At 44.7% G+C, this 20,809-nt stretch overlaps 1 protein-coding gene, 1 long non-coding RNA gene and 1 other non-coding gene across 3 annotated transcripts in view; 1 reads left to right on the top strand and 2 right to left on the bottom strand.

Annotated features, from left to right (window-relative positions):
• Window positions 1-20,809, bottom strand: part of KDM2B (lysine demethylase 2B) — a 153,533-nt gene that overhangs the window by 126,763 nt on the left and 5,961 nt on the right. The gene's annotated exons all lie outside the window — the stretch shown is intronic.
• LOC125149537 (uncharacterized) lies at window positions 26-7,663 on the top strand. The gene is made up of 3 exons (XR_007145961.1): window positions 26-162; window positions 5,303-5,433; window positions 7,623-7,663. It is a non-coding gene; the product is annotated as an uncharacterized LOC125149537 (long non-coding RNA).
• On the bottom strand, window positions 11,495-11,606 carry LOC125149791 (U6 spliceosomal RNA). Its single transcript, XR_007146074.1, has one exon. It is a non-coding gene; the product is annotated as a U6 spliceosomal RNA (small nuclear RNA).

The following is a 20,809-nucleotide window of genomic DNA, read 5'->3' as shown; positions in this document are numbered from 1 at the left end:
CGTCTGTGGAGTCCTTTACTAGGCGACGAGCCCTGGAACACAAGTTGGACAGTTTTTAAAGGTCCCTGCGCTCGCCAAGAGAAGGAAATAGATGCTCAGGAGTGAAATACCGAAGAGAATCGGATCTGGCGCCTCCTAACGCAGCTGGCAAGCAGGCGAAGGGTAAGCCCTCATTGGCCGATTATAAGAGAAAAGTCGGTGGAAAGCTCTGGGATGGGGTGTGGGGAACTTGGGGAGCCCCTCGATTAATCCTGTAGGGATTCTTGGCAGAGGTACTGGCACTCTCCTGCTTTCTGTCAATATACCTGGTTGGCCATGGCCACCCCCAAAACTGTAATCCTAAAAGTGCTGTCCTGTAATTCCATTATGAACAGTAATAGTCAGTTAGACTTTGATGATGAGAAAAGCTGGCCCTAAACATTTCTCTAGCCCAACTAGGCCTGATCTTTGGGGTAACCACATGGCACCAGGGCTACAATAAAGGAACATTACAGATGCTCATAGCAGGCTTTGCAAAAAAAAAAAAAAAAAAAAAAAATCTTCCCATATTTTTTATTTCTGCCATTAGCCCCTGTAGGATAGTTGGAGCAAGTAATTTTGAAAAACTGAGGCTCAGAGAAATTATCAATCTGGATGATTTCCTCTGCCCCCATATGGTCCCCAGTCAACACTCCATTCAGACAGAGAGGTGTGGAGAGGAAGTGGCTTCCCCATCAGAGATCGGATGTGAACTATCAGCCCTGGATTGGTCACCCTAAGAGATAGCTTCCCCCTCACTCACCTTAAAGTTTCCTGTCCTAGCTTTCTATATTCTTTTCTACCCACCCCCAAAAACTGCTCTTTGAAGTTTGTTTTAATCCCAGTCCACTAGATGGCAAATATCAAAATTTGTTTCCAGACTGAAATCGCCCAGGTTAGCTCAGTGTGAGTGAGAAGGGGTTAGCCTTCAGCCCCTGTCAAGAACCAGGAACCAATTTATCTGCTTCTCTTTCACACAAGACCCCTTGAAGGGTAATAGTCTGGTTATTCCTCACATTACCAAGAAAAACTGAGTCTCAGAAAGGCAAAATCACTCACCCAAGCTCACAAGCTTGTAAATGTAGTTGGCGGGGCTCAAACCAGAGCCTGGTTCTGCCATCTCATGGTTTTTTGGATATTGACCACCTTCCTTACTCCCACATAATGAAATGAACATGTTCAAAGGAGCGTGTCTGGGCTGGAGGGTCAAGAAAAGGAAGTTAAGTGCAATAAGTTAAGCGAAATAGAATGCTTGATCCTGATTCTCCTTTCCTCCCATAGACCCTTCTCTCTCTCCCCATGTGGCCTCATGGTGTCCCCAAAGTCTGGTGTCAGGAAAAGATCCGATGGCAGGCACCTCACTGCAAAAACAGTTAAGTCCATATATCACCCCAAAGGGGAGGTCCTCGCCTGTCAGAATGGAAAGGGGTTGAGTAGTCACCTAATTTAATCCCTTCCCTTTACAAACCATAAGGAAACTACAGACCAGAAAGAAGAATGGGCCAGCCTGGGTTTGTTCCCCTTGGACTCCCCCAGAAAGCCTACCCTACCGCCTGGTCCTAAGTGGTCACTCAATAAATGTTGGGTCCTTGATGGATCACCTTCCCCAGCATATTTGCATTTTCCCTTTATCAGTAATTGGCAGATGAAAGGCTTTGTCCTCCCCTTGAAAGAATTCCAGGCATTTGCTCAAAGTGGGGGAGGAGGTTATTTTGGGCCAAAGGGGGAAGGGCCAAGACCCTTGAGCTCCCGGTGTTGGCTAATTGTCCCAGAGGAGCCGGAGGTAGGTGAGAGAGGGAAGGGAAGATTAAGGTGCTTCTCCAAGAGAAGTACTTTTTCTTGCAGGAAAAAAAAGAGCAGGCCAGTTGTATTTGAAACTTAGTAATAATGACTTCCCGGACCCTCCTTCTCATTCTTACAAAAGGCCCAGTCAAATCCTGGCTGTGTTGGCCTCATTCATTCATTTCTTCATTCATCAAAGGTTGATTGAGCAGCTCTGTGCTTCAAGACAGAGGGGATACAGAAGAACCAGCTCTGATTGTAGACATACTCCAGGCTGCATAGGGAGTGGACAGACAGCTCCAAAGGGAGTTAGGAATCCCCAGAATTTAGATTTTCAAACTGTTAGAAACTGAAGCTGTTTTCACACTCATACATGATTTTATAAGAACTCCTGATTTTTGAATGCTTACTATGTCTTTAAGCAAAGGTACTCACAGTTGCTATTTCTTTGAATCCTCATCTAAACCCTAATGAGGGAGAGTCTAGAATTTACCACCTTTATGGTTACTTGCCCAAATTTTACAGCTGTAAAATAACAGAGACAAGATTTGCATCCAGGGCTTATAGGAATCCGGAGCTCACAGCCTTTACCATTTACTATACCTCTCTGCAGGGCTGTCCCCTAGGACATGGTCATGGAAATATTCTATGTCTGCGCTGTCCAATACAGCAGCCTCTAGCCACATGTGGCTACTGAGCACTTGAAATGTAGGTAGTGAGATTGAGGAAGTGAATGTTAAATTATTTTTTAATCTTAATTAAAATATAAATAGCTGTATGTATGTAGGTGTGTCTACCATTATTGGACTGTGCAATCTTCGTGTTTTCCAGAATTTGTCTTAACTCACCTACCAAGCTGCCTCACAGTCTGATTTGGCACTGGGTCTCCATAATCAACCTTCTGGAAATATTTGTGGAATGAACGAAGGGACCCTGAGAAAATGAACTATTGGAATGATGAGGTGGGGGGAGAGGACAAGGGATGTCTGCAAAGGTTTCCTAGAAGGGGCCATCTGGTACATTGTGAATGTTTGGAGTGTTAGCCCTTCAACCAGTCACTCTGCGTGCCTGCCTGGGGATGCCAGTTGGGTAGAAGATTGTCCCACCTGCCCAGATCTGACAAATAAACTTCTCAAGGACAGATAATTGGTGATGGGGCAGGAAGCCTTAGAAATGGGTAACCACTTCCTGATATGTATCATGCTGATAGACAGGAACACAAAGATGCAATCCATTGTAACCCTGTTTGCAACAGAAAAGGACTGAATATGGAGCGCCTGGGTGGCTCAGTTGGTTAAGCTTCCGACTTCAGTTTAGGTCATGATCTCACAGCTCCTGAGTTCGAGCCCCACGTTGGGCTCTGTGCTGGCAGCTCAGAGCCTGGAGCCTGCTTGGGATTCTGTGTGTGTGTCTCTCTCTGCCCCTCCCCCACTGCGCTCTCGCTCTTGCGTTCTCTCTCTCTCAAAAATAAACATTAAAAATTTTTAAAAAGAAAAAGACTGAATATGATCTAAGGGAGCTGATTAATCCTTGGACCATTTTTCTGTGCAATGAAATGTTATCAAAACATTAAGAAGAACGAAGTAGTTCTACATATACTGATGTGGGAGTATTTCATGACATCCTAAACATGAAACAATGAGATGTGGAATACCAAATTGTGCTGACCAAATTGTGCTGACCACTATGTCAACCAAAGGGAACAAATCTATATCTACATTTATTCTTTCGTATGTACAGGATTTTCTTTGGAAATAAATAGAATCAAAAAATGGGGGAAAGAACCTGGAAAAGAGAAGAAAATGTATTCTTTGGTACAGCGTTTCATTTTTACCACATGTATGCATTAGAGTTGCCTGATTTGAGATCTTACAGATTCAATTTCACTTTCTGTGTTGTAGTATCCATAATACCTACTCAGGCAGGACTTTCCTTTTATTTTTTTTTTTTAAGTTTATTTATTTATTTTGAGGGAAAAGGAGAGAGAAAATCCCAAGCAGGTTCCACACTGTCAGGGCAGAGCCCGACATGGGGCTCAGTCCCACAAACCATGAGATCATGACCCGAGCCAAAATCAAGAGTTGGACTGAGCCCCCCAGGTGCCCCAGGAGTTTCATTTTGTTCATCTTTTAAGACAATAAAGTTCAAAATCTGGCAAATCTAAGCCAAATAAATATTGTTTAGGCATATATACATAAGCAGTAAGGCATAAATAAAAGCAAATGAGTGATTAACACAAAATGCAGGAAGAGACTCAACTCTGAACAGGGAGAAGTGCTGGTGATTTCCTGTTTCTTAATATGGATGGTGAACACCTGAGTGTATTCTTTAAAATTTTACAAATATGATTGTACTTATGAAATATTCCACAATCTAAAAATTGTTTGGGGGCACCTGGGTGGCTCATTCAGTTAAGTATCTGACTTCAGCTCAGGTCAGGATCTTGCAGATCGTGGGTTCGAGCCCCACGTTGGGCTCTGTGCTGACAGCTCAGAGCCTGGAGCCTGCTTCAGATTCTGTGTCTCCCCCTCTCTCCACCCCTCACCCACTCACGCTCTGTTTCTTTCTCTTTCTCTCAAAAATAAACATTCAAAAAAAAATTTTTAATAACAACTGTTTTAAAATTGCTTCAAGTCTAAGGGTACCTGGCTGGCTCTGGGGGGTGGAGCATGTGACTCTTGATCTCAGGGTTATGAATTCGAGCCCCATGTTGGGTGTAGAGATTACTTAAAAATAAAATAATTTTTTTAAATGGCTTTAAGTCTTTCTCCCCCATCCCAACCCATCTACCCAGTTTCTCCTGTCCATACTCCCATCCCCAGAAAACTTGTTAGCATGTCTCTTGGGTATCCTAGCAGAAATAGTTTATGCATTTACACACTTCTATATACTTTTTCTGTTGTTGTTGTTGTTATTATTATTATTATTATTATGTCACATAAATATTACCCATTGTCCTCTTTCTTTTTGCATTTAATATGATCTGGAGATCTTTCCATATATTGTCTGGAGAACTGCATCATTCTAAAATATTAGCTAAGGATGAAGTAAATCTGAATGTCGTGATTCAGAAACAGTTCAAGATTGGTTAAGAAATAAAAAAGTCAGTATATCATATATGCTATGATCCCTTTTAAGTTAAAAAAGAAGAAGAAAGAGCTTGAATGGAGCAACAAGCCATTATGTTTGATCACTTCCAAGGGGGGAGAAAACTTTGAGGGAGTGATATAGGGACTATCTCATATATTATTTGCCCTTGTAAATTTATCAAACATTTTAAACAAAAAGGCATAGAAGATAAATATACCAAATATAACAAGGACTTGCGTATCCACCTCCTACTTTGCCAAATCCTGGATTTTTGTCATATTTTGTATTGCTTTCGCAATTTAAAAAATACTTTGGGGAGCAGCATACTGTAGTTTTTCTGTTCAAGTGAGTGGAGTTCCCAAAGACCTTTTCTCTTTTTTTCTTTTTTCTTCCCCCCCCCCCCCCCAACCAGTCCCGTGTAGATTGAAGTATCAGGGCAGCTTACATACAGCCTGAGCGTCTGGCTTTGGGCATTTGGGGAAGACTTTGCGAGAGTTCTACATCTCCCTGAGCGAGGATCTGAAGGAAACTTGGAAATAACAGGTGAGTTAATTAAGGGGTTAACTCCAGGAGGCGAGTCCTAAAAGTTCAAAGATACTTTCAAAACTTGCATCTTTGGATTGATGGACAAGTGTATTAACCAATGGAAATCAAACTCCAAGCATTACTTCATCATGCTAAATTGTCGTTGGTTGCCAATCCCTGAGGGCCTGACAGCCCGGCTGGCAGTTAACCCTTTCAGGGACGATCTTGCCCTTAACATCAATTCTATTTTGAAAGATGAAGTAGGGATGGGTGAAAAGCCTAGAAAGATTCCCCGGAACTTCAAGTGTCCGTTTTGGATCTCAGCCCAGCAGGTAGAGTTTCGCCCCACAAAGGAACACCCTGGGACAAATTCCTGGAGAAAAGTTTTGAACTTTTAAAATTGGGAATCAGCTGACCTTGCTTAGTAGGAGGAGAGGGGAAGGGAGAAGTCTGATTCACTTTTTGTGCTGTCAGAACAGCGACCAGTGTTGGAGCCAATTCCATTAATCTCGCAGAACAATCAGTCACTGAGAGGATTGAATTGCATTTCCTGCCCCAAAGATGTAGAGACCGATGACCTTTGCAGCAGCCCTCAGACCCCCCAGTTCACAGCTGGAGAGAGGATGTGTCAGCATTTACTTTCGGGTCTCACCCTGCCCTTTGTTCAAAACTCAAACTCTTTGTGCTCAGGCTGCTGCAGGGGTTTTTGTAGTTGTTGATTTTGCCAAATTTTTTTTTAAACCTCCCACGTCTTGGAACTTCTGAGAATCAAACTCTCTATTTAGCAGAAGATAATATCTGGAGGTGCCCCCAGAGAGGGAACCAGAATAGACACAGGGGAATTTTAAGAGAGGCCATTGGGCCTTTTGGCTTTCATTATTGCCCCTTCCTGGGCTCCCTGAATGCTGCAGGCTGAACCGGATGGAGCCAGAAGCCCTGCAAGAGGACTAAAAAGCCTCATGTGGACATGGGTCTGTTACAGAAAAAACCTTTTACACGCATTACCTCGGATAAAAAGGAACTGCTAGAACAAGAGCATTTACATAAAGGAACATTCTAAATTCCCAAATCCAGTGAGCTATATGACCTCACACAAGGTGCCCAAACTGAGCCTCAGTTATCCCATCTGTAAAATGGGGGTCATAATATCAAACGTATAAGAGCTACAGGAGGATTGAATGAACCAGTGTTCTGTAACAGGGTGGTAGGCATGGTGTGTGTCTTCATTAAAATGAAGTCGACCTTCTCTCCCCAACAAGCCTTCAAAGTCTGATCGCACTCAACTGTTTTGGGTTCTTTGAATAGAGCTGCTTTCTCTCCTCCAGACCTTTGCATTTGCTGATCTGTGCACCAGGAGTTGTCTCTCCTGCCAGCCGTCCTCTCCATAGCTCTTACTTATCCTCTTGGAACCAGCTTTGATATCTTCTCTTTCCTGTCCCCCTCATAATACTTATCACATTTTCTTAGTGTTGCCTATGCTGTCAGCACACTGGGAACCCTGGGGCTGTAGGGCCCCTGTCTGCCTCATGCATGGACGTATCTCCTGCCTAGCACAGTGCCAACACCTACTCTGAAAGTACATATCTAAGCGTACCTGGGCTGGCTCAATCAGTAGAGCATGCAACTCTTGGTCTTGGGGTGGTGAGTTCAAGCCCTATGTTGGGTGTGAAGCCTACTTAAAAAAAGAAAAAAAAAGTAGCCGTCTAATGGAAGTCCAGCACCCCTACTGTGCCTCCCTTAGTCCCCAAATTTCTCACCCTTCCAGAAATCTAGGAGTAACAGTACTGAGATTTTTCTCTTGTCCTGGTTAGCCATATTACAACATCCTTTGCAAATGGAGTCAGTGGCTTTTTAACTCGCCTTGAAATGCACTTCATTAATTCACCAATTACTTATTGAGTGCCTCCTAGATTCCTACACAGAGCAGCCTTCGTAGGAAAGCCTGCTCTTCACCCTATAGCACCTATTCATGGCACAGAGCAGGCCTTTCACCCTGGTGAGGCCAGGATGCTCTGAAATGGAGTGGGCAGTTGGCTCTTACCCCAACCCAAAGAGAGGGATCTCTGAGACCACCCCTTGCAAATTGAGAGCAGGTAAGTTTGCCCAGCTTACCCTAGCACAAAGCTCTTTCCATTCAGAATACTTGTCATAATTATAATAAAATACTCATGTGTGAACAGTCTATTGTCTGGCTCTCTCTTTTAAAGGAAATGTCCTGGGGCCCCTGGATGGCTCAGTCGGTTAAGCTTCCAACTTTGGCTCAGGTCATGATCTATGATCTCAAAGTTCGTTGGTGAGTTCAAGCCCGCATGGGGCTGGCTCTGCGCTGACAGCTCAGAGCCTGGAGCCTGCTTTGTATTCTGTGTCTTTCTCTGCCCCTCCCCTGCTCATGCTCTTGTCTCTCTCTCTCTCTCTCTCTCTCTTTCTCTCTCTCTCTCTCTCTCTCAAAAATAATAAACGTTAAGATAGGTAGGTAGATACATAGATAGACACATAGATAGAAGACTCTGAGGAGACTGACCTTGGTCTTAGTTCACTACTTATCCTCAGTCCCTAGGGCTTGGTTCATAAAATCTCTATTTTCAGCTTCACTAAATCTTAAACTGTACCTCTTTGAAGATGCAAAGTTCTAAGAGGTTCTCTGAAAGTGCAACAGACAAGGTGGTGTGCCTGGGGAGGTGGTACCCCTTTCTAGCTCCAAAGCCCAGGCTCTCCTCCACTCCATCCCAGACTGCCTGGCCATCTCATGAGATCTCCTGGGCAGAAATGGAGTTGCAGGGCCAAGGGGTGAGGGGAGGGGAGACAGGGGGCAGGGAACCAGCTGTCATCGCAGGCAGCTGAGGCCTGCGAACCCCCTGGTCTGAGAGGCCCCTGGAGTTGCTGATGCTGGGTGGGGAGAGGGGAAGCCGCTCTTTGCATGTGAGCATGGCTTCCCCAGGGCGATGCAGGGGTTTTATCACTGGTCACTAGCCACTTGGTCTCCCGGCTTGATGGCCTGGAGTCTGGAGACCCTGGGCGGAAGGGAGAGTGGCACAGAGCCTGCTGTGGGGGCAGGGCTGGGGCTGGTAGTGCCTCTGGGTCAACAGCAGCCCCAGAATGACCTAGCGGGCCTTAGACCTCTGCTCCTGATCTCTGGAATCCATTCATCTGCCTGAGCCTTGACTTCAGCCCCTGCCTCCGCATCTCCCACAGGGGATCATGCTTAATGTCTGCCCTGGGCATAGCAAGGACGCTTCAGCAGAGTCCTCCACTCACCTGGGTCAACTTACCCACCTCCGATTATAAACTCTTAGAAGAAAGTTTGATGCTCCTTTTGTTTACACCACAATCCTAGGCACTCAATAGAGGCACAGCAAAGAGTAGAATCCTCAGTCCTTCAAAGGCCCGACTTCTTAGCCTGTAAGTTCACCCCTCTTAATCTCATTATCATTTCTACAATGGGAAAATAATAGATGTTTGGGAGAATGAAATGAAACCACAGAAACCCCAGTCATCACACGACCTAGTTCCCTTTTCTGCTTTCATTTTCTCTAGCACTGATCACCATCTATCAGATCTTTTATTTATTTGTTGTTTTTCTCCTCCCACTAGGATGTCAACTCCACAAAGCGGCAATTTTAATCTTTTCTGTCCACCTCTGTACCCCCACACCTGTCAAATAGAACTGAACCCATGAGATTCTCAATAAATCTTTGTTGAATAAATGAATGGATGGATGCAAAGTGATTAGCACTTGGTAAGTGCCCCATAATGATCGCTAGTTTACCATTGTGATTAAGCACTCAGTCTCTGGAATATAACTGAAAGCAGAATAATTGAGGCAGGAGAAATTTAGCATCATGATAGGATGTTGGCACTCAAGCTGAGAAATCCTGTGTGCATCATTTACTAGCTGTGTAATCTGGTACAAGTGACTTTGCTTTCCTAAGTAAGGCTCAGTTTTCTCATCTGTAAAATGGAGGTAATAATAGCACCTCCCTGGTAGGATGTGAAGATAGGATAAGATGGTAATGTAAAGCATTTAGTAGAGTGTCTGGTATATAATAAGTGCTCAATAAACAGTGATCATCATTATTCATTATAGTAATACTCAGATGAGAGGTGATGTCTAAGTCAATTAAACCATTCCTAAGCACTCAAATATGTCAGGGTCTAGCAGGCTTAATTAATGTTTATTGACCTTGATCTGTGAGCTCCTCAAGGAAAGAGATTGTGTTTACATTGTCATGATCTTGGCCTACAGTAGATATATGAAGACATGCTGGAAAAATTACATTCTGGACTCAAATATCAGTGAGAACATGGAAGAGCTACTAGAATAATAAGAATACCAACGTCCTACTATGCACCAGGCACAATGTTGGTTGCTGGAGATAAGGCAATGAGCTCAAACAAACATTGTGGCTATGACTTTCAGGCTAGTGAAACTTAGCAGAGTTGACAGACTTTGTTCCAGTAATTGCACAGACAGATGGAACATTGCAACTAAGTGTATCATGACAAGGAGGTATAGGAGGCTCTGACATATAGAATGTGGGCATGGAGAGGATGGGGTTGACCTGGTCTTGGGTTGAGGAGGAAGTCAAGGAGCTTCTCTCAGCATAGAGCTGAGCCCCGTGGAAAGAAGAGGTCTTGGCTAGGCTGAGGGTAGGGGAAGTGTTCTCAGCAGAAAAAATAGCAGAGGTAGAGGCCTTATGATGGGGGAGTCCATGTACTAAAGGAACTGAAAGAAAGCCTGGATGATCCCAATGTAGTGAGCCGATGGCAAGGGACAGGGGTGAAATAAACTGGAAATAGAAGTCGGCACTTTGGAAATTAATTGGGCAATGTGTGGTAAAGCTGAAAGAGTGTACAACCTATGATCCAGCAATTCCAACTCTAGGAACATTCTAGAGAAACAGCCATGAGTGCACTGGGAAGCATGAACAAGGAAGTTAGCCCTAGCCGCATTCTATGCAGTCTCAAAAAAACAGTGAAACAACCCAAATGTTCATCAACAGGAGAATGGACAAATTGCAGAATGTTTTCCTTGGGTTCCTCAGAAAGCAGTCTGCACCAAAAGTTAGTGTAGTACTCCTTTAGCGGAGAATGCAGTCCTGAGGAAGCAAGAGAGAGGAAAAGGGGCAGTGAGACCGGGAAAGAGGGTGAGTCAGTATGAGGGTACCAAGGAGTGGCCATATTTACCACAGCATCTTGGACAGTTCTGGGGGTCAGAAGAAGGGAAGAGAATTATCTGCTGGCTCCTGGTCCAACGTTTGCCCCATGGGGTGTAAACCACCCCCTACTTGGAGATTACCCATGTGTAAGCACCTCGGACGCCCCTTAGTGCTGCACATGTCTGCCACAAGACAGGAGAAGGAGAAGGACAGGAGAAGGAGAAGCCCGAGATGGAATCTAGTTGGCCAGAGCCCACACAGAATCGGTCACCGTGTAAGGGTCAGGATGGAACAGGTCACCAAGGGAGATTGTCTGAGAAGGCAGGCTGAGAAGAGCTGAGGAGGCCTGTGACGTACGTGATGTAATACCAAATAGTATACAGCAGTGAAAGAGACGTATAGCTGCGTACGTGCACATGAAGACTAGCCAAACAATGTTGAGTTGAAAGGCAAGTTGCAGAAGAAGGTACAAGGTAAAGTTTATTTATATAAAGTTCAAAAAGAAGACAGTGTAGACAACATGTATAAAAAAGCAGTGGAATAATAACAGATAAATCCAAAATTGAGGCTACTAGTTGCTTCTGGGGAGTTAGGAGGAAATTGTTATGAGGCCATGGAGAATTCCAGGGAAAATGCTGGTGATGGTGGGGGTTTTGTTGTTGCTACTGTGTTTTTGTTGTTGTCACTTTTTTTTTTAATGTTTATTTATTTTTGAGAGAGAGAGAGAGAGAAAGAGAGAGAGGCAGAGCCCGAGCCGGGGAGAGGCAGAGAGAGAGGGGGACACAGAATCTGAAGTAGGCTCCAGGCTCTGAGCTGTCAGCACAGAGCCCAACATGGGGGTTTGAACCCATGAACTGTGAGATCATCACCTGAGCCAAAGTCAGACCCTTAACCGACTGAGCCACCTCTCTGTTGTTGTTATTTTCAATATGGAACACTTCACACGTTTACATGTGTCATCATTACGCATGAACCATGCTAATCTTCTCTGAATTGTCTCAATTTTAGTATATACCCTGATGAAGTGAGGAGGGATTTTTAATTGCAGCAAATACCACACAGGGTTTATCATTTAAATCTTTAATTAAAAAAATTTTTTTTTTTAAGTAGGCTTCACACCCAGGTTGGAGCTCAATGCAGGGCTTGAACTCAAGACCCTGAAATTAAGACTTGAGCTGAGATCAAGGGTCGGATGCTTAACCAACTGAGCCACCTCTGCATCTCTAAGTCATTTTTTTAAAGATTATATTTTTATTTTTATTTATTTTTAATTTTTTAAATGTTTACAGCCCTCTTAGCACAACGGGCAGCATGTCAGTCTCATAATTTTTTTAAAACACTTATTTATTTTTGAGAGAGAGAGTGCGCGCGCATGTGCACCTGAGCGCGGGGGTGGCAGAGAGAGGGAGTCACAGAGTCCAAAGCAGGCTCAACACTGTCAGTGCAAAGCCCCACATGGGGCTCGAACTCACAAACCATGAAATCATGACCTGAGCCTCAGTCGGCTGCTCAATCGACTGAGCCACCAAGGCACCCAAAAGATTATATTTTTAAGTAATCTCTACACCCACCGTGGGGCTCAAACCCACAACCCCGAGATCAAGAGTCGCCTGCTCCACCCACCGAGCCAGGCAGGCACCCCTTCATTTAACTAATTTTTAAGGGTACAGTTCAGTGGCATTAAGTATATTCACAGTCACGTTGTGCAACCATCACTACCATCCAACTCTGGAATCTTTCCTTCATCCCACTTTTGGATAGCTTGGGCTACTCTAACAAAATGCATCCACAGGGTGGCTGAAACAACAGTCATTTCTTTATTACAGCTCTGGAGGCTGGGAAGTTCAAGGTCAAGTTGCCAGCAGATTTGGTGTCCAATGGGGGCCATCTTCCTCACAGATGGTCTCCTCACTGTAACCTCACATGAGGGAAGGGGGCACTCTACAGTTTCCTTTATAAGGGCATTAATCCCAATCATAAGGGTGAAAGCCCACTTCTTGGTTTGTAGCTAGCCGCTTTTTCCCTGTGTGCTCACATGCCTTTCCTTGGAGCGTGTGTGGAGAGAGATTTCTCTCTCTTCCTCTTATAAGGGCACTAATCCCATCAAGAGGGCCCCTCTCTCCTGACCTCTAAAATGTAAACGTAATCATCTCCCAAAGGTTCCACCTCCAAACACCATTACGCTGGGGGTCAGGGTTTCAACATATGAGTTTTAGGAATTTCAGCCTATAACAATCCCAAGCAGAAACTCTACACCTACTGAATAACTAACTCCCCAAAATTCCCTCTCCAGGCAGCGCCTGGCATCCACTATTCTATTTTCTGTCTCCATGAATTTGTCTACTCTAGGGACTTCCTATAAGAGGAATAATACCATATTTGTCCTTTAGTATCTGGTCTATTTCATTTCGCGTAATGTCTTCAGTGTTCATTCATATTGTAGCGTGTGTTAGAATTTCCTCCTTTTTGGGGGCACCTGGCTGGCTCAGTCATTAAGCATCCAACTCTTGACTTCAGCTCAAGTCATGATCTCATGGTTTGTGGGATTGAGCCCCAAGTCAGACTCTACGCTGACAGCATGGAGCCTGCTTGGGATTCTCTCTCTCTGCCCCTCCTCTGCTCGTTCTCTCTAAATAAATAAATAAACATTAAAAAAAAAAAAAAGAATTTCCTTCCTTTTTAAGGCTACATAATAATCCATAGTATGTATATAGCACATTTTGTTTTCCCATTCATCTGCTGATTGACATTTGAGTTGTTTCTACCTTTTGGCTATTGTGAATAATGCTGCTATAAAAGTGGTGAATTTTTGTTTCTTAAGTTGATCATGATAATAATATATATATATTTTTAATTTTTGAAATGTTTTTATTTATTTTTGAGACAGAGAAACACAGCATGAGCGGGGGAGGGGCAGAGAGAGAGGGAGACACAGAATCCGAAGCAGGCTCCAGGCTCCGAGCTGTCAGCACAGAGCCTGACGCGGGGCTTGAACTCACAGACTGTGAGATCATGACCTGAGCTGAAGTCGGACGCCTAACCTACTGAGCCACCCAGGCGCCCCAAATATATAATTATTTTTAAGCCACATGTATGTTTATTTCCTATTTTTAAAGTTTAGAACTGCATAATATGATTCTTTATTACTAAACTGGTCCACAGTGGCACTGTCTTCATTATTTTGCATGACAGTAAGTACCTCCAAAAAGTAATTTAATGACTCGGTTTTACTATGACAAACTCAGTATTTGCCATTTCTTATCAAAATAATTGGTATATTATTAAAGTTATCTTTGTAAATGTTCTAAACAACCTGATCATTAAATAGAAGACCCCAGTAAAAGGTAACAAATAAATGAGTTAATTTTTTTATTAATTAAAAATAAAAGGGAGCACCTGGCTGGCTCAGTCAGTGGAGCACGCAACTCTTGATCTCGGGGTCATGAGATTGAGCCCCATGTTGGGGGTAGAGATAACTTAAAGGAAAGGGGGTGGTTCAGTCAGTTGAGCATCGGACTCCAGCTCAGGTCATGACCTCACGGTTCATGAGTTGAAGCCCCGTTTCGGGCTCGCCGCTCTCAGCACGGAACCCACTTCAGATCCTCTGTCCCCCTCTCTCTCTGTCCCTCCCCCTGCTTGCACACACTCTCTCTTTCTCTCTCAAAATAAATAAATAAATAAATAAATAAATAAATAAATAAATAAATAAACGTTTAAAAATAAATAAAATGAAATAGTTAAAATGGTAATTTTATGTTGTATGTATTTTACCACAATTAAAAAAGAAGGGAAAGAAGGAAGGAAGGAAAGTGTCAGATCAGGCAAAACCTGATGACTGCAGTGAATATTTGAGTCTCAACAATTTCTTTTTATTTTTTTAACGTTTATGTATTTATTTTGAGAGACAGCACACACCCAGAGGGGAAGAGGGAGAGAGAGAGAGAGAGAGAGAGAGAGAATCAATCAAGCAGGCGCCACGCTGTCAGCACAGATGCCTACTTGAGGCTTAAACTCACGAACCATGAGATCATGACCTGAGCCAAAATCAAGAGTGGGAAGCTTAACCAACTGAGCCACCCAGGTGCCCCAAGTCTTTAACAATTTCTGTGCATTGCCTCAGTTTTTACAAGAATAGATTACATAGAAGTCCAGTCAAGGGGTTGCACCAAAGGAGGAGGACTTAATCCCTCATTTATTGCTGGAAAAATCCAGCCAAACGGAGGTTGGGCAGCCTGTCAGAGGCTCCCGGCTCCCGGCCAGCAGCACCAGGGTGAGGACCCAGCTATTGCCCTCTTGCCTGGTGTGTGAATGAACAACTGTCCATAGGGGAAGCAGCAGTAACCAGATAACAGGCACTGACTGAGCGTGTGCTACAGGCCAGGTCCTTCCTGGGTGCCCAGGGGATGGATATGCAAGTGAATGAGAGGAGAGTCTATCTGACCTTCAAAGAGCTGGTTCCCAGGTAAGAAGATAAGACTCAGAAAGGTACCTGCCAGTAGAAGTTGATAAGGGGCCCCTCTGCAGTCTGAACACACCCACATTACTGCCTTATCTTTGTATGTTAGAGTTATTTATTTACAGGCCATTTTAGCAGGAAGACTGGGGGCTCCTTGAGGACATTCATTGATTCAGGTATTTACTGAAAAGTCCTGTGTACCTAGGCACTGATTTGAGACAGCTGGTATACAATAAATGTTTGATAAATGTACATTGCCTAGCATTCAGTAGGCATTCAATAAATGCTCTTTGAATTGAATAAACAATGCATGAATAAATAATTTGCACAAGGCCCGCATACAGCAGGTATTCAGTAAATGTTGAATTGCATGAAGGAAGGAATAGCACACTGGAAGTACTCGTTAAATGTCGCACCCTCCTGCCTGTCTGACCTACCTCCATCCTGAGCCTGAATCCTGGACATGGAAGCCCAAAGACCAAATTGGATGTGCTGATCATCATCCATCCATTCATCCATTTAACAAGCATTTATCAAGGATCTACTGTTTGCCAGTCCCTGGGGATATAGCAGTGAACAAGCAAGTGTTTTTCTCTCATTTGCTCACATTCTGATGGAGGAGAAAGACAGTAAATAAGTTAATAATTAAAAAAAAAAAGTAACAGTAAGTAAACCCCGGTGACATTAAGTAAACCCAAGTGATGTGAAGGACTGCAGGGAGGTGAGAGGAGTGGGTGAGAGCAATTAATCAGGGAAAGACCTCTCTGAGAAGCGGACATTGGAGAAGTCTGAAAAGGAAGAAACAGCCAGCCAGCCATATGAAGATCTGGGGAAAGAGCGTTTAGGCAGACGGAACAGCATATGCAGAGGCTTTGAGGCAAGAACGGACTGTGTAAAGAACAGTGAGAAGCAAGTAGGTTCCTATGCAACTGAGCCAAGGGGAGGGCGGGACAGATAGGAATGGGTTAGATCACAGAAGGCATTCCCATTAACGGTAAGGAGTTTGGGTTTTATTCTAACTCAGATGCAAAGCCATTGGAGGGCTTTAAGCACTGTGGGGTAGCCTGAACAATGAACCTCCAAAGATGTCCACATTCTTATTCCTTGAACCTGTGAGTATATTACTGCATATGGCAGAAGGGGCTTTGCAGATCTGACCAAGTCCAGGATCTGGAGATGGGGAGATTATCCCAGATTATCCAGATTGACTGAATGTAAACACAAGGGTCCTTATCAGAGATAGAAAGGAGGGCCAAAAAGAACCAGAGATGTGGCAACAGAAGAGATTGGATAAATGTGCTTTGAAGAAGGAGGAAGGAGCCACAAGCCAAGGAATATGGGCTTCCACTAGACGCTGGAAAAAGCAGAGAAATGCATTTCTCAGAGCTTCCAGAAGGAACCAGCCCTGCCAGCACCTTAATCTTAGCCTCTCATAATTCATTTTGGACTTCTGGCCTCCAGAACTGTAAGAGAATAAATTCGTATGATTTTAAGCCACTAAATTTGTGGTAACTTCTTGCAGCAGCAACAGGAAACTAATCAACCAAGGGCGCCTGGCTGGCTTCGAAGGTGGAGCATGTGACTCTTGACCCTAAGGTCGTGAATTTGAGTCCCACATTGGGTGTAGAGATTACTCAAAATAAAATTTTGAATAATAATAAAAAAGAGGGCACCTGGGTGGCTCAGTCAGTTAAGAATCCAACTTTGGCTCAGGTCACGATCTCGTGTTTCATGGGTTCAAGGCCTGCATCAGCTCTGCGCTGACAGTGTGGAGCTTGCTTGGGATTCTCTCTCTCTCTTTCTCCCTCTCTCTCTGCCCTTCCCCCATTCATGCTTTCTGTTGCTCTCAAAATAAGTAAATAATAATAATGAAAGGCGCCTGGGTGGCTCAGTCGGTTGAGCACCCGACTCCTCGTTTGGGCTCAGGTCGTGATCTCACAGTTCGTGAGTTCCAGCCCCACATTGGGCTCTATGCTGACAGTGCAGAGCCTGCTTGGGATTCTATCTCCCTCTCTCTCTCTCTCTCTCTCTCTCTCTCTGCCCCTCCCCTGCTCGGTTTCTATCCCTCTCTCTCAAAAATAAATAAATAAACATTAAAATAATAATAAAGCTAATCAACTGGACAAGGAACAGGATCAGACTTGTTTTAGAAAGATTTTTGTTTGCTGTTACAGAATGGCTTTAGGAGGATTAAAAGTAGAAGCAGAGACACCAGGGAGGTTACTGCAAACTTCTGAGCGAGCAATGGTGGTGGTCTGGATAAAATGGGAGAGATGATGCTGGATGGGAGAGCTCAGATATAGTCAACTGGGTTTTCTGATGGATTGGATGTTGTCGGGGAAGGACTCGGTGAAGGAAAGCAAGAACTCATCACCACCACCACCCCCAACGTCCCCACCCTCCCCGGGGCCTCACGGAACCACATCACACTTGACAGGCTATTCCTGGGATGCTGGGCATTTTTGCATGATTAGGCTGGAACACTTCTCTGGGAAATACATGCCTTCAGCCTGAAAGGTTTTTACAAGCCAGGGCAGAGGATTAAAGGCAGTCAGGCTGAGGAGAAATCCCAGGGTCAGAAGACAGCTGAGCATGGAGACTTTTACTCTAAACCTTAACATTTTCATTTTTCACTCCCTGAACCCAGGGTGTCACGTTAAATACATGTTTGGCAACATCGGCTGTTCTATTTTTCTTCTTAATTATACAAAGAGAGAGACTGGAGGTGGCTCAGCCCCAGGCTGGGGGAAGCCAGGAGGCTTTGGCACCAGTGGGAGGCAGAGACACCAGCTAAAAGTCAAGAGGATTTGAAATCCTTTTGAAAGAGCATGGAGACCAAACTCCCAATTCCCCTGAACTCAGTGCGGTCAGCCCTGACTCAGGGTTTCTAAAAGGAGACTGACAGAGTCACCAGCTTAGAATGGAGAGGGGACAGATGGGCACGTGTCTGAGATAAAAATATCACCAGCACCAAGACCGTTCCTGTGCCGTGAATTTATACCCAGGCCTCTGTCCTCCTCCCTCCTTCCATCCTCTGAGCAGAAAATGGCTAACTAGATCGTTCTTCACATTTATAGAGTACTTCCTACTGTGTGCCAGGAACTGGGTTAAACTGTTAACTCGTGTTATCTTACTGTACTCACTCAACTATTCTATGCGGAGAGACTACCATACTACTGTTATCCCCATTTTCTAGAAAGGGAATCCGGCTCATGGAGTTGAAACGTGACCCCCGCTCCTTTATGCTGAGCCTGGGCCTATCTGCCTTCAACTCCATGCTTTGCCCTCACTCTGCTTTGCTCTGTAGCACAGGCAGGCCAACACCAGCAAGCTGCCAGATCGGCTGGCTTCCGCCAGATTGGCCAGTGGGAGGCAGTGATAGGAACCAGGTGGGTGGGAGGAAGGGAGAAGCCAGGATGGTTCTCCCTTTCTATCTGCCTCAGGCAGTTATCTCCAGCAGCAGCCACATTTCCTGTGTCTCCACCTCCCACCAGGCAGGCCTTCTGTGGGTCCAGCTACTACCTGGTGACTCCAGTCCCTCCTGCATCCCAGAAACCCCAGCTCCTCCCCCAGTGGCTTCAACCCCAGAGGTGATCAAGGCCCTCCTACTGTTGCTAATCTGCGCTTGCTTCCCCCTCCCCTGTCTGTCTTCTTCCGTAGCTCTCCCACTGCCTACAAAGCCATTCCCCTCCTCTGGTGTCTGGTTTTTCCCATTGGATTCTCACTGATATTCTGCCTTTAGTAGATACTCACAGATTACCCAATTCATTAGATTTGGAATGAGACAATCCCCTTTCATCGAGAACAGCACATCCCACAAGAGGGAAAATAGTAACCACAGTTTACTGAGCATTGTGCTAATTGCCAGACAAATGTTCTTTCGTGGAACACTCATAACAAACCTTTCTGCCAAGACCCACTGCTATTCCCATTTGACAGATGGGACTCAGGGAGGTTGGGTTGCTTGCCCAAAGTGACACAGTTACAAACTGACAAAGCTGGGATTCAAATCCAGGTGTACCTAGCTCCGAAGTCTGTATCTTTTTCTAATCTCTGTTGACATCTTGAATACACTTGCAGCCCTCTGATGAGCTCAACTCCCCTGGCTGACTGGAAGACCCCACCTCAGCTCACTCTGGGGTACTTATATTCGGTTCCTAGACAGCTGCAGCAAAGTACCACAGCCAAGATGAGTGAGAACAACAGAAATGTATTGTCTCACAGCTCTGATGGCCAGAAATTGGAAATCGAGGTGTATTTCTGAAGTCTCTATAGAAAGATCTGGTCCAGGCCTCTCTGCTAGCTTCTGGTAGCATCAGGCATTCCTTGACTTGTGGATGGCCATCGTCTCCCTGAGTCTCTTCAAATCATCTTCCCTCTGGGTACGTCTGTGTGTGTTCTAATTTCCCCATTTTATAAGGACACTACTCATATCGGATTAGGACCTACCCTAATGACTTCATTTCACTTGATTACCTCTATAAACATTCTATCTCCAAATAAGATCATGTTCTGTGGCACTAGGAGTTAGGATTACAAGGTATCCTTTTGCAAGGACACAATTCAGCCCATACAGTCCTCCCTGATCTCCGGTGCTGAGTCTCTAGAGTGTGGCCTAGTTGGTCCTGTTTTGCCAGTGAAGATGTTAGATCATCCAGGAAGATGTTCAATTCTCTGACACCCTGCCCCTTGAAGAGATGCATTGAGTCCCAAATCGTGTATGCATTGACAACATTTATCCCATTTTACTCCAAAATATAGAGAGAGACGTAAAGCACCTTGTGTGGCCACACCAATTTTGAAAAAGGAGAACAAAGTTGGAAGGCTTAATTTAGTTGACTTCAAGACTTATTTTTTTTTAACGTTTACTTACTTATTTAGAGAGGGGGAGAGACGGGGTGGGGGGGGAGGAGGGAGACAGAGAGAGGGAGACAGAGAATCCCAAGCAGGTTCCACACCATCAGCGCAGAGCCTGACATGGGGCTCAGACTCACAAACCGTGAGGTCATCACCTGAGCTACAATCAATGGTCAGATGCTTAACCAGCTAAGCCACCCAGGTGCCCCGACTTCAAGACTTATTTTTTTTAATGTTTATTTATTTATTGAAAGAGAGAGAGAATGAGCTGGAGAGGGGCAGAGAGAGAATCCTAAGCAGGCTCCAGGCTGTCAGCACAGAGCCTGGCACAGGGCTCAATCCCACAAACTATGAGATCATGACCTGAGCTGAAATCAAGAGTCAGACACTTAACCGACTGAGCCACTCAGGTACCCCAAGACTTACTTTAAAGCTAGACTAATCGGGGCACCTGGGTGGCTCAGTCAGTTAAGCGTCTGACTTTGGCTCAGGTCATAATCTCGCAGTCCGTGACTTTGAGCCCCCCATCGGGCTCTGTGCTGACAACTCAGAGCCTGGAGCCTGTTTCAGATTCTGTGTCTCCCTCTCTCTCTGACCCTCCCCCGTTCATGCTCTGTCTCTCTCTGTCCCAAAAATAAATAAATGTTAAAAAGAAAAAAAAAACATTCATACCAACATTGCCTATAATTGCAAAAAAAAAAAAAAACAAAAACAAAACTGGAAACGACTCAAATGTCTTTAAAAAATAAATAAATACGGGGCGCCTGGGTGGCGCAGTCGGTTAAGCGTCCGACTTTAGCCAGGTCACGATCTCACCTTCCGTGAGTTCGAGCCCCGCGTCGGGCTCTGGGCTGATGGCTCAGAGCCTGGAGCCCGTTTCCGATTCTGTGTCTCCCTCTCTCTCTGCCCCTCCCCCGTTCATGCT

This window comes from Prionailurus viverrinus, chromosome D3, assembly GCF_022837055.1.
Source record: "Prionailurus viverrinus isolate Anna chromosome D3, UM_Priviv_1.0, whole genome shotgun sequence".
In the NCBI taxonomy this organism is placed as follows: Eukaryota; Metazoa; Chordata; class Mammalia; order Carnivora; family Felidae; genus Prionailurus; species Prionailurus viverrinus.
This window is presented reverse-complemented; position numbering and strand designations above follow the sequence as displayed.